Consider the following 13,088-nt stretch of genomic DNA (forward strand, 5'->3'; position numbering starts at 1 on the left):
TCTTGTTCACTCTCTTCTCCTTTTTTAACCTTATTTTAAACTCTCTTTGATCGTCAACAGAAGGAAGAAGGTGATCCTTCTGACTACACAGTATCAGAGAGCATGATAATTCAACCTGATTACCAGTATCAACTATGTGCATTGATCATGTGCCACTGCTTTCACAAATGATATAAATAGTCAGAATGCAAATCAAGAATAAACAGGCCCATTCAAATAACAGCACTTACCCATGTTATTGAAATGAAAAGCCTGTATATCTGTTGTATAAGTCAAACAAACATTGCCCTGCCAATATGTGCCTCACATAAAAGTGCATTGATTCTTTAAGTTGCACATGAGTGTAGTTCATGTCTGCACATCTTTTTTCAACACTTTACACAACACTGTCTACACTGATCTAAAAAAAGTCCACCAATCTTCCTCAAAGCTTTTGAAAAGCTCATCACTGAACTAGAAAAGACACACTTTTATATCCAGTTCCAGTCCAATAGGCAGGTCTTACTTCTTAAGAGTCTTACAGCAGGTTTCCTCTCTCTATAGACTTGAGATGGACTCTATTCTGTAAAGCCTCTGGGAAGCTTATACAACTCCACTGTGGAGCCCAGAAATAGATGCATTTATATGGACTCAGACAGAGGAAAATCAATAAGATTATTTTAACCCTATGGTGACACATATTTTTTTCATGTTAAGCCCCCATAAGGCTTAAGTCTACATCATGCATTCCAAATGTGTCTTAGCAGGGGAGTGTTGCTCTGAGACCTGGATGTCCCATATACTGATGATTTAATGCCCACATGACATGACATGACATAGTGTAGAAATGACTGAGTTTACACACCTACCATAGATGTAAGTCTTTGAACTGTGATGTCAATTCTCACACGGAGAAGAAACCTCACAAAAACCCTAATGCATCTGTTTAAATAGCCATGCAAAGGGTTAATAATCAAATGTATTATGCATAACAAAGGTGAAACCCATGATGATGCTGTTTGTAATCAGCACACATGTTAATGCCTCCACATTTAACAAAATGCAAAGATTGTTATCCCAACAATACTGAATAAAATGTATTAACACGTTACATGGATTATGATTGGATTCAGAAATCCAAACAGATTTACAACATATACATTTTTATATCAACGTGAACCTCTGAACACAGAATGTGATATAATGATCCTTTACAATGGATGCATGAACAGACACATGTTTCCCCCTAACTCCACTGTTTAGAAGATGATGCACTGGATAATGCAATGATGAAATAAAAATGCCCTGACTGCGTCCCTTTCCATACCCCCTCCAGTTTTCATAGTCATCTGAACCCAATAATCCAACATGAAAAAAGCTCACCTCTGCTGACCAAAGAAGCCTCGCAGCAGGGGACCACTAATAACATGTCTATACATAACACAGGTGGTGCAGAAGCCTTATTACTCAGACTATAAAGTGATGGAGGTGAGCAGTTCACCATGAACCCATGACTAACAGCACTGTTTTATTACAAATGTGCTTCTTGAGTAGCCAATTATGTTGGGTGCTTAGGTTTTGTCTAATTGCCTCAAATTTATTCCTGCTGAAGAATAAAATGTTAGAAATTTACATCGTTAATAAAAGCTGCACGCACACTGAGGTCACCTTAATTGGCTGAATGATAAGGGAAAGCTGTATTAAAAGCTGTTTCTTGGAGAATATGCCTTTATCAAAAGCTGAACCTTCTAGAGCTTCATCCCAGGCAAACTGCTCTCATATTCTGTTTTATATTATTCTGCTCTCGCCTGTTGTGCTGTATGCTGGCTGTCTGGTGTTCAGACAGTCATGATTTCCCTTCCCCCTCTCCCAGACAGACCCTTTTTGTGGGGGAAGGGCTGCTTTAGCAGCAGTCAGCCAAGGGCCCTCCAGCATAGCTGACAAGCATGTCTGTCTGTCTACGGTGTGTGCGGCCGTGTGTGTGTGTGTGTGTGTGTGTGTGTGTGTGTGTGTGTGTGTGTGTGTGTGTGTGCATGTGGTTGAAATAGTATGCATTAAATTAAACCACATGACAAGCAGGGTGTCCCTGCTGGAAGTGCAGAAAGTGGATGTCTATACCTCATGCGTCAACAGATATATATCTTATTTTAATGGTTGTTGCTTGCCGTCCAATAGCCTCTGTCATGAAACAAAAAACAAACATGCTAAAATGTAACATCCTCAACACTGTAAAATCTTCTATTTTGAAACTTCAAAGGAGGATTAAGCATTCCTTATTAACCTTGCAGTATTGTTTTTGTTGAGTTTGACTTCCTTGACATAATTATTCAGCACTGTTCCATTATTCCACTGTGATGTTTCTTCATTACTTGTGTGAAATGAGTGCCTCAGCATTCTTTGTTTTACTGGATGCAAAATAACCAAAATATAACAGGACCCTCTGTGCCATTGTATCGTTCATTTATTCAGGTGGTCTCTATGTAGCTAGCTATTCGAGGCACTTTATTATTTTGTGTTTCTGTTACATACAGCATGTAACCAAAAAAATCTTCAAAGTCAGTGTAGTCAGTGTATTTAGGAGGCTCAACATTTAGATTTGATCATTATGTAATGTCAAAAGCAGGTTATGTTTTCATTCACCGTATACAATACAGTATGTTTCAGAGGAACACAGTAAGCCTTGGTGTCATGATTCCTGATAATGACGAGAGAGCAGATTAAATTGAGGCTCTACATATAATTGTATACAGTACATTCAGTAGCTACATGTAAGAATGAGCACTGCTACCTTTGTCTGCAGAGGGAATACGAGTGTGCATGACTGTGTTAATCCACAGCTGATGTTATGAAGCTTCTATAACTAAACCCTTGCAGCACTACACACCAATATGCAGATATATGCATTCTCTCACAGCTTAATTGGCTGTTGCAACTACTGACTTTACACTTAACATAAACACCCTCTTCTTTTTCTGCTGGCATTCACATGTATTTCATAATATCCCTTTTAAATTATTTTAGCACCCTGATGGTTAATATGTATCATGCAGGGAGATCATATCTACAGTGTTTGCTATAATCTTGCAAATGTTCCAACAGATTCAGATACTAGTGTGTGTGTGTGCGTGTTAAGCTCCTCTGAGCTGTACGTAGCCTGTTCAGTGTGCAGTCTCATGGCTGGCTCAGCTGACTCCTCAGTGGGAGAGAGCAGGCTGACTGCTGGAGTCAGTGGCCCAGTAAAACCACAGCAGGGAAGATAAGAGCTCTGCTGGAGGGTGGGGGTCAGGAGTGGTGTATGACTGTATCTCCATCTCTGCCTGTCTGTATATGTAACTGGTCCATGCTCAGTCTAGAGGGGATGGCTTGTGATATGACTAGTTCTCCTCTCTCTATGTTTTATGCATTTTTTTAAAAACTTTTTTTTTCCTCTCCTTCTTTCCTCCTACGTACTCCAAGTGTTTCTGCTGTTTCCAATCAACACAAGTTTTTCTATTCGCAGCGGCATTCCTTTTTCATTATTTATTTTTTTCAGTCTGGCATGTGAATGGAGGACACAGAGGTAGTCTTGTTGGTGTCTGTTATCTTAAGTTCATAGTCTTGACCTGACTTGCTCTGTCTGTGCATCTTGTCGGCTTGCATCAAAAACAAACAGAACAATTACCAACACTGGAACACAGACAGGTTTTGTTTTTCGTCTGTCTGGAAGTATTCCATGTCTGTATTTCTGGATGTATGTGCAATACTACAGGCAGGGCAACACAGATCACATTTTTCTCTGCCTGTGATCTTGTCGCCGTTTTGTTGAATGACTGGCATTGCATGTATCTGCCTCCTTGTCTGTTGTCTGTCTGCTTAATTGTCTTTCTCTGTAGCATGAAAATATTACAATCAGGACAAAGAGGGGCACTTACAAGTGACATAGTTATGATGTCTTGTCTTCCTCTGCTTGTCTCTCTTGTCAACTCCACTTTACTCCCTCGCTCCCCCACCTCCCCTCCACACACACACACACACACACACACACACACACACACACACACACACACACACACACACACACACACACACACACACACACACACACACACACACACACACACACACACACACACACACACACACACACACACACACACAGACACCCTCATAAAAAATGCCACAACTAATGCCACCGGTGACTCTAGCAGCAACAGCAGACACTGCCCTGTCTTTTAGTAGGCTCACATCTGTTTACTATATAGCTGGAAATGACACTATGTTTTTTTGTATAATGAGCACTGATGAACAAGACATAAGATAAGATAGAACTTTATTTATCCCGAAGGAATTCTTGCAGGTTGCTCCAAAATTGCAGTAAAAAAAAAAGAGTTACACAAAAGAGAATCAAATACGAAGAGAAATACTAAGAGGCATAATACTTAAAGTGTATTAAAAGTATAGAGTGGATCAGGGTCAAATTAAAAGAAACCGTGCTTAAAAAAAGATATAGGTATATAAAACCATTAATGCTGTAAGATAAGTATGATAAGTAAGTTATTACTGTGGAATGTACAGTAATAACCAACATCTCCCATTTTCATAAAACAGACAAAAAGATCTTTACCTAATGTTCTCAGTTGTACCCACATATGGCATGTGAGCATGTTTATATTGGATTAAGGAGTAAGTGTTATTACGACAACCTGAATAGTGAAAACTGAGTAGCAGTGCAAGAACTAATTATCATGCATAAGGATACACATGGTGGATATTTAAGGGACTATAGGCTAATATAGTAAGGATAATGTTTAAAACCAAAATATTCCATTATCATGCAAAACCATAAACTTAGAGTTCCTCTGATTAATTTGATGTTTCTTTACCTCTCAGTCCTACACTGACTCCAGAAGAGGCTTTTCAGTATTCAGAGTTTCCACCTTACACAAGCAGCGCATGCTTCTGGTCATTATTTATACTTTCTTGCCCCTCTGTGCATTAAGAAACAATGAGACCTTTTTTCTTTTGTCTCCTCCTTTCTTCCCCTGCTGCTGCTGCTGCTGCTGCTGCTGCTGCTATCCAGACACAATGGTCGTCTCCAGGCGCTGCATCCAGGAAAGTTTTTGTGAGCAAGTCCAGCACAAATATTTTAAGCAAAAAGACAAGCAGAGAAAAAGAAATGGAGTCAAACTAGCCACTGACAAGAAAGAGAGAGAGAGAGACAGAGAGAGAGCGAGAGAGAGAGAGAGAGACAGAGAGAGAGCGAGAGAGAGAGAGAGAGAGAGAGAGAGAGAGACAGAGAGAGAGAGAGAGACAGAGAGACAGAGAGAGAGAGACAGAGAGAGGGACAATTTTGAAAGGAGAAAAACCTGCAGGATGCAAGCTGGTGGCAAACAAAGAGGCAGAGTAAACAAATAGATGGCAGATGAATGAAATGTAAAATGATTAAATTAAATTAATTCAAATAAGATCAACTTAAATGGCATCACAGGGAGCTTGAAATCAACTGTTTGAGGAAAGTTCGAGACCTTAAATAAGCAAACAATTAAAAGAACAAATACATTAATCCATGAAACAGCTGACCACTTCGCAGATTGTGACTAATCAGACAAATGTTTTAGCCGGTATAGACTGTTGTGTGCATAGTTGTTTGACTTTGAGAGGGCGGGACTCTTTGGAGAGCGAAATGAACTAGGCGCGGCCAAAAGGAGCCCCATCCATCTATCACACGTGTAGACAAAGGGGGACTCCACAACACAAAGCTAGATGTGCCCTCTCAAACTTTTTACCACGACGCATGGTGACGCGCGCTCAGCACAGCACCCACAGGTGAGTTGACTCCTGTCTTTTTTGCTTGCACCCCCGCTGCGATTGTCGAATTTGTTTCCAGGGAAAAGTTGCTTCTGTAGTTGGTGCGTCAGCGCTCAAACTTAAGCACAAAGCAGAAGAGAGAGGGAGAGAGACATAGAGAAACACAGGCAGCGAGGAAAGAGAGCGCGAGAGGAGCGGTCCCCTTTTCCTTTGTCTGATGCGGGGCGCTTTGAGGAGGGAACTTGAGGGGATGCTCAGGTACGCATCTTCAAAATAATACGCAGCAGATGATATTTTGAAATTGTCGATAGGGAGATTTTGTTGAGAGGTGAGATGGAGTTTGTGTTTCTGCCGAATCTTTGTCTCTTGGGGATGTTGCGGCGCACAAGACAAAGCAACTGCCTGTCAGAAGTTTGCGGAGAAAAGTGCTTTTACGCACGTTGCAAAAGAGACAAATTGTGACTTTTATCACTTGATAAATAGTTTGTTTATAGTTTTCTTCTCGTGCAGTAGTTTGCTGATAGTAGTGTTCGCGGTCTTGCGAAGTTGCCAGCGCTCTGTGGGGATTCAGAACAATGCAATCAGGTGTAAAGTCTTCAAGAAACAACACTGAAACAGAATTAAACTTTTTGCACAAACAATCAATCATGTTTGGAGTCAAAAATGTTCATTCAAAGTAATGTTGTCCAGAAAATCTCTGAGCAACTTGTTGTAGTGTATTTGAGAGAGCAACAGGTATAAGTCACTGCAGCCTCTTTGTTACAGTAAAGGCTCCTTTGTTCTCAGTCCATACAAAGAAAAGCAGCAGAAAGGAGCGTAAATCCACAAGGAAACAACTTTTGTAAACGCGTTAAATGATTTTCCATGGGATAAAAACACTTTGAATTTAGTTGTTTTATCTGCACATTTTGAATAAGCCTTTATCTCTCTTTTTTATTTGAAATAAGTTAAAGCCGCCGGATCCTTTCTAGATTAACAGTTACTTACTTGGTGCTTATTTCAGGGGTTGGCCTTGATTTTTACATTTTGTTTTAAACTGGAATAATCTAGTTTAGACGATTTTTTAAAACTTTCTGAATCTTGTGAAGGTGTGGCCAAACAACTTGTTTGAATTTGCTGCATTCCATTGTACAGTGGCCCTACCCTTAAACCTTTTATTAGGCAACATAGAGGGCAATTAACACTTTTTAGATATTTTAGTAATGTGAGAAAAAAAGAGATTTCTTGTGTGGAAAATATTTGATATTAGATATATTCGTTTTTCAACTTTTTTTCAACACACTTTCGAAGTCATACCAACTTTTACCCAGCCTAACAAAGAGAAATCTAAAGTTTTTAAAGTAGTTATAATTAGTCATATAATCTAACTTGTATTTACATATTTTATTTGAATATGTTTAATAAAAATGTTTTTGCATTAACATAAAGTTTTAAGAACACTTCTTTCTATCTTTCACCAGATTCCTCTGTGATCTGTACGCTGGATTTTAACACCAGATTAACCAGCAGTGGGCTTTTCTCCTGTGGGAGGTTGAGGATGCATTATTTGGAAATCACATGGGAGATGTACCGAGTCACCTATCGAGCAGCTTTGGAGACGCGGAGGAGGATTAGGAGACTGCGCAGCTTTTCTTTTGGAGAAGGTGAAGACTCATCTCAGAAGGATTTAAACCGCAGCAGCAGCAGCAGCGCCAGGCGGGATGTGTTCTAGGCACACTTGGAAATCTAAAACTCATGGAGACACTTTGAGGATTATAAAAATGTGGAGTGTGTCTCTCCTCAAGACACGTCCCCAAGCCCCAAGTTACTGAGAAAGAGGGATATGATCCTCCTCGGCCCTCTGCATGGGTAGGTGTTATTAACTTTACTGGGATGTTGCACTTGTTCAACCCCTTGTTTGAGGGCCAACACACACACACACACACACACACACACACACACACACACACACACACACACACACACACACACACACACACACACTCACTCACTCACAGTGTTGCCAAAGGCCAAATGTGGCTCACATTTGAGAGAGGCTATACCTTTTATGGGCTAAAAGTTTTTTAAAGTTCTAAGTTCTTCAAAATAAGTAAGTTTAATTAAAGTTTTTTTTTTTATTTGCTTTTAATTGATGCTCCGGCGCATTGTCAAATACTTTTTTCCTTCAGACTGTGGTACTTTGGAGACAATCACAATTTTTGATAGAGTAATTCCCAACATGTGAGTTCAGTCATGATCGACCCTCCTAAGAATTGAAGTCAATATATGCGTTCAGACAACAACTATTATTCAAAAATCTTCTTTGGATACTAAAACTTTCTCCACTGCCTGCAGTTACGACACAACAACTTGCAGTGACTACTTTTCACTATTGTAAAGTGCTTGAACACACATTTAGAAACACATTGGCCTACAGCAACTCATGAATATAGACAATTTTAAAGATTATGGCATGACTTGAGCACCGGTCTATTTGTTCATGTGTATAGGATAATAAATAATGAATGACTGAAAAGCACATTTGTATAAGCTATTTTGGGAAACATACATGCTTAAGGTCTTACCAAAAGTTTTTTCTGATTCAATATATTCAGCTACACTGTATTTGTATCTGCAAATATTCTTGTCTCTGCAGAATTTTTTACTCTTCCACTGCAGTCTCTTTGCCCCTAATTTATTTGTTCACGATCAAAACTTTTGTGCCTGAAGGTGTTTATGGGATGTATAATGACATCTGATCTTCGGTGAAGTCGCTGAATGTTTAGTGGACTCCAGCCAAATATTTTTTTTCCTCAATGTCTTTGGTTCACTAAGACGACATAACACGAGAGAGTGAGCCTTGAAATGAAGAATGTGCATCTAAATTATCCCCTTTGTTGCAGCAATTAATTCAGCCATGTCTGCAATAAAAAGTTACCAGAGATGCAAGAAGCCCTCTCAGCTTTCCCTACTTTATGTGAGTGAGAGGGAGAGAGAGAGAGAGAGAGAGAGGGAGAGAGAGAGCACAACATGCTCTCCTTATCAATGATGTCATTGAGAGCCAATCAGAGCGCGCAGGGGGGCTTGTCAGCATCCAAGCTCCGCCTCCACAGTCTGTGCATGGCAGCCCACATGGTCCTGCAGCATCACATTTTCACCATGCGTTTCTCTTCTGCAGAGAAGCAACAGCATACAGAGAGATGCTGCTCTGGGCTGCACGCTCTGATGTTAATCTGCAATGTCTGCTCAGAAATAGCTTATTTACCGCTGAAACTAATGCGAGGGAGGTAAGACGTCTTTGATTTGCATCAGTGTTTGGCCAGAGATACATTACATATGCCCCTGAAACATTAGCTTTAAATGAGAAACAACATCCAGGCTTGTGATGATAAATGATCAGGAGGCAAAGCTCAGCCGGCTGAGATACATGCTAGAGATGTAAATGAATTGATGGTTCTATAGACATATCTTAAAAAAAAAAAATAGGTGAGCTTAATCATGGCCTTCATTTAGTATGCAATATCAAATACAAGAAAAAAAACATTTTCTCTGCTCTTGTTAGCAGTTGAGCCATTAGCCAGAGATGTAACAGCATTGACTGGCCCCCCTGCCGCTTTAGTGGAACAGGCTCAGGTCACCGCCTGTAAATGACCGGATCAGTGGGAAAGTGGGTCAGTCAGCACAGTGACACACAGGTGGGACAGATATAGGTCAGTGGAGGAGTCGGTGTGCTGATGACTCATACGTCTGCAGTAAGTAGTGTGACTGAGGATGCAAGAGAGCAAAGGGAGAGATGTTTAGTGGTCGCAATGTGGAGAGGCTAAAAGTATAGGGAATCCGGGTTTCACAGATTTTTTTAACACTACTTTTTAAAGCTTAACTCTTTACTGCTGAGTCATGAACAAAAAACAGAACAAGAGACCTACATTGAGAGAATATGAAGAAGGACAAGATTGTTTTCAATGATCCATCAAATAATAACAATTGGACAAAACTGAACAAATAATAGTACGACAAAAATCCTCATACCAATACAGCACAATACAAAAATCATCTGTATGTATATATACACAGAACATTTGACAAGAGCTAAGCATTACCCAACAAAACCCTGAAGTAGTGAATCTGATCTTGACCATCCACCAAAAGGGAATCTTGTTGATTCATCTACTCTTTATTTCTTCAGTCTTGTTTATGTGATATTGGATATAACTGCTTTTATTGATAAGCATGATACTTTTCGATCAGAGTATTTTTTATGTCACTTTTACTTTTTCATTCAATGTGTAAGTGTTGCCAGAGGAAGTCCTGCCACAGCATTTGAAGCTCTACAACTATCCAGCCCTGCTATTTACCTAAATACAATACTGAGCTGTGCTGATTCAATCCAGTAGTAGTTAATGAACTTGTGAGTAAAACTGAAACATCAGCTTCAGCATAACTAATCATTGTGACAGGCCCAGCACTGAGCTCTTAATAGGCATCGTTTCTGCTACAATACAGTCCTCTCCACTGTGTGCAGCTTAATTATATTGCTTATCTGTAATGCTATTATCAAGCACAGTGCAGTTTTCATAACATTTGCCATTTGCTGGACGCTTTATGAGAGCATGCGTTTTTATTCCGTACAGATGTCCCAGTGGGAGTTGAGCTTCGTGTCCTAATCCAGTGAGTTGCACTGGGTGCAACGTTAGGACTACAATCTGTGGCATCTTCCAGCTCTCAAGTCTCAATATCCCTCTAAGCTGGGATGCTCATTAAAATGGGCAATGGTTTCACACCATCTCTTTCACTGCAGCATATGCACAAGTAAAATCTGTGTCACCATAATCTCTCCTCCATCTGTATTTGCTACTACACTCATATAAAGTGCCTCATTCTGTTTCTGGTGGAGTCTGATTAGGACTACAAAGCAAAGCACTGTGGCAAAGAAGTCAATTTACACAAATCTTACAGTAAAGAAAAACATTTGCTCTGTATCCTATCTTTTTCTAGTTACATTTCTGCAGTGCATTGCATGTCATGAGCTGGTCAGATGTTATGCAAACTGCATTAGACCAGGATACAACATTAGGCCTAGAACATCTAATCAGTACTGTAAGCCTAATTCTCTCAGACGTCCTGTGGTCAGCCTCAAGGAAAGCTATCAGGTTTTGTTTTAGCATTGCTAGCATGCAGCTTGTGGGCATTACAGCATGTAGTCCCTCACAGAATCATTAAAATAGATTGATGTATACACTAGATATATATTTTCTGGTTCATCAAACAACAAAATGACATCACTTGAGGTTTCAAGCTTACACATTAAAACCCTTTTGACCTCTTGCGGTGTATGTTTACATTCCCTTTTAATGACTTCCTACTATTTTTGTATGAGTAAATGAAATGTTTGATCTACAAGCTCTGACAGATGGACACATTCATTCTAAGCTAGATCTTCAAAGTGGAACAGCCGCTCTAACAGATTTGGGATGTGTTATGTTCTTTGGGTCTTGACAAAAAAATTGATCAAGAGGAGTTACTACTCAGAGAGAGCTGCAGTTATACTATTTAGTTTTCTCTATGGGCTGAATTTGGGTTGATGCTCTCTTTGTGCAAGTCAGTGAATCACACAGCACACTCACATTGTGAGTAGAGTACAGTAAATTACAGTACAGCGAAACATTAGGCCCACCATTACTAATCGTGACGACAGCCCTAATTCTCCGAGCTACAGGCATTCTGTGGTCATCCTGTTGCAAACTATCAGAGCTTAGTTTTAGCACTTGGTGCCTGTAGCCGCGAGATAAGTTAACGTGCTCCACTGGCATTTTAATACAGACCCGCTCTGGGGGACGGGAATAAATTATTTCTTTATTACTGAGCACAAGGCACAGTGTTTGAAGGAGGGATAGAGAGAGAGAGCAGAGTGAGATGAAGTGAGGAGGAGAGACATGGGGATAAATGATGGGCTGGAAAGTAAAGAAAAGAGAGAGAGAGAATGAAAAAGAAGAAATATAAAAGTACAAGAGTGAGACAGACAGGACGATTTATAGAGCTTGTTATTTCTGCCTCTCTTCCCTTTATATGACTCTCTCCCCAAGAAAGAATAGGCGTCTCATTTTATGTCCAACTTTGACTTTACATTAAACATATTCCTCCGGAGCTTCCTTATACTTTACGGGCAGTAAGAGCAGTAACTAAAAGAGTTTTCCTGAATAGGTAACTTTTGAATGAGCTCAGGAAGAACACAATATCTGCTTTGGCAAATACAAGATTCATTTCACTCCTTTGATAGGAAATCATTCAGCCTGAATCTAGCATTGTATGTCCTTTGGAGAGATTTATATCCTTTACCCAAATCATGCAATGGGAAACATCTGGCAGATAATATTAAATTATGCTGCCATGAGTAAAAACCCCCCAAAAAACAAAAAAACAATTTTAGTGCAGAAAATACAAAAATGTTGACCTCTGACAGCAGTTTGATGTTGTAGATGGTGTATAGTGATTTTATGTTTGGGTTCACAAGTGAACATCTTGTAATGTGCCACATTGTGTGTTCAGACATTCCTGCTTGTTGCACATTTGCCTTCTTGGATTTTATTGCAGACAATAACATGACAGATTGACAACACATAAAGGTGAGCGCCAAATCAAAATTCTCTGGATGAGAGCTCGTGATGTTTTTTTTTTTTTCATCAGCAGCCAGTCCAACTCCTTTTAAGTACACTTCTTTCCTCTCCTGCTTTGTTATAGCCTAGGTGTACATACAGGGACACAATTTCTAATAAGAGATTTAACTGTTTGTCTGTCTGTATTACAGGTCAACTTATTACCTCCATAAATGCACAGCATGTTGCTGTCTGGGGATGGACTGATAATCCCTCTAAAGACTGGGGTTTTATCAAAGCTAAATCTGTTGCTCGCTCTCACACACACAAGCACACACACACACACACACACACACACACACACACACACAGCATCCATAAGGAGTATCCGCATGGGACACACAATAACAGAGCTGCTCCACTCGTATGAAAATAGACAGACAGACACGTGTAAAGACCTGGATTTCATCACAGACAAATCTGTTATTGTCTGGCAGTTAGGAGATTAAGAAGCAGTGATTTTATTGACACAAACACACACACCCATGGGCCATTTGAGGATGAATTCATGGTTTTGCATACAGAAGATACCATGCCGTAAGGCGATATCATTACTGATGGATTTTAATAATGTGATTAATGAGGTTTAATGTAATGATAAGGATTCAGTTCATCATTTTGGTGATAGCTGTTATATCTGAACTGAATCTGTTTTTGCATCATACCTGTATATCCTTTAATGTGAGGCTG

At 39.8% G+C, this 13,088-nt stretch overlaps 1 long non-coding RNA gene across 1 annotated transcript in view; it reads left to right on the top strand.

Moving 5' to 3' along the window:
* Positions 1–5,661: 5,661 nt before the first annotated feature.
* The window catches only part of LOC132984243 (uncharacterized), a 113,202-nt gene continuing 105,775 nt past the window's right edge, over positions 5,662–13,088 (top strand). The window contains exons 1-2 of the long non-coding RNA XR_009674907.1: positions 5,662–5,784; positions 7,227–7,614. This is a non-coding gene — a long non-coding RNA (uncharacterized LOC132984243). The remainder of the gene's footprint in view (positions 5,785–7,226; positions 7,615–13,088) is intronic.

Source organism: Labrus mixtus, chromosome 11 (assembly GCF_963584025.1).
Source record: "Labrus mixtus chromosome 11, fLabMix1.1, whole genome shotgun sequence".
NCBI classification, from domain to species: Eukaryota; Metazoa; Chordata; class Actinopteri; order Labriformes; family Labridae; genus Labrus; species Labrus mixtus.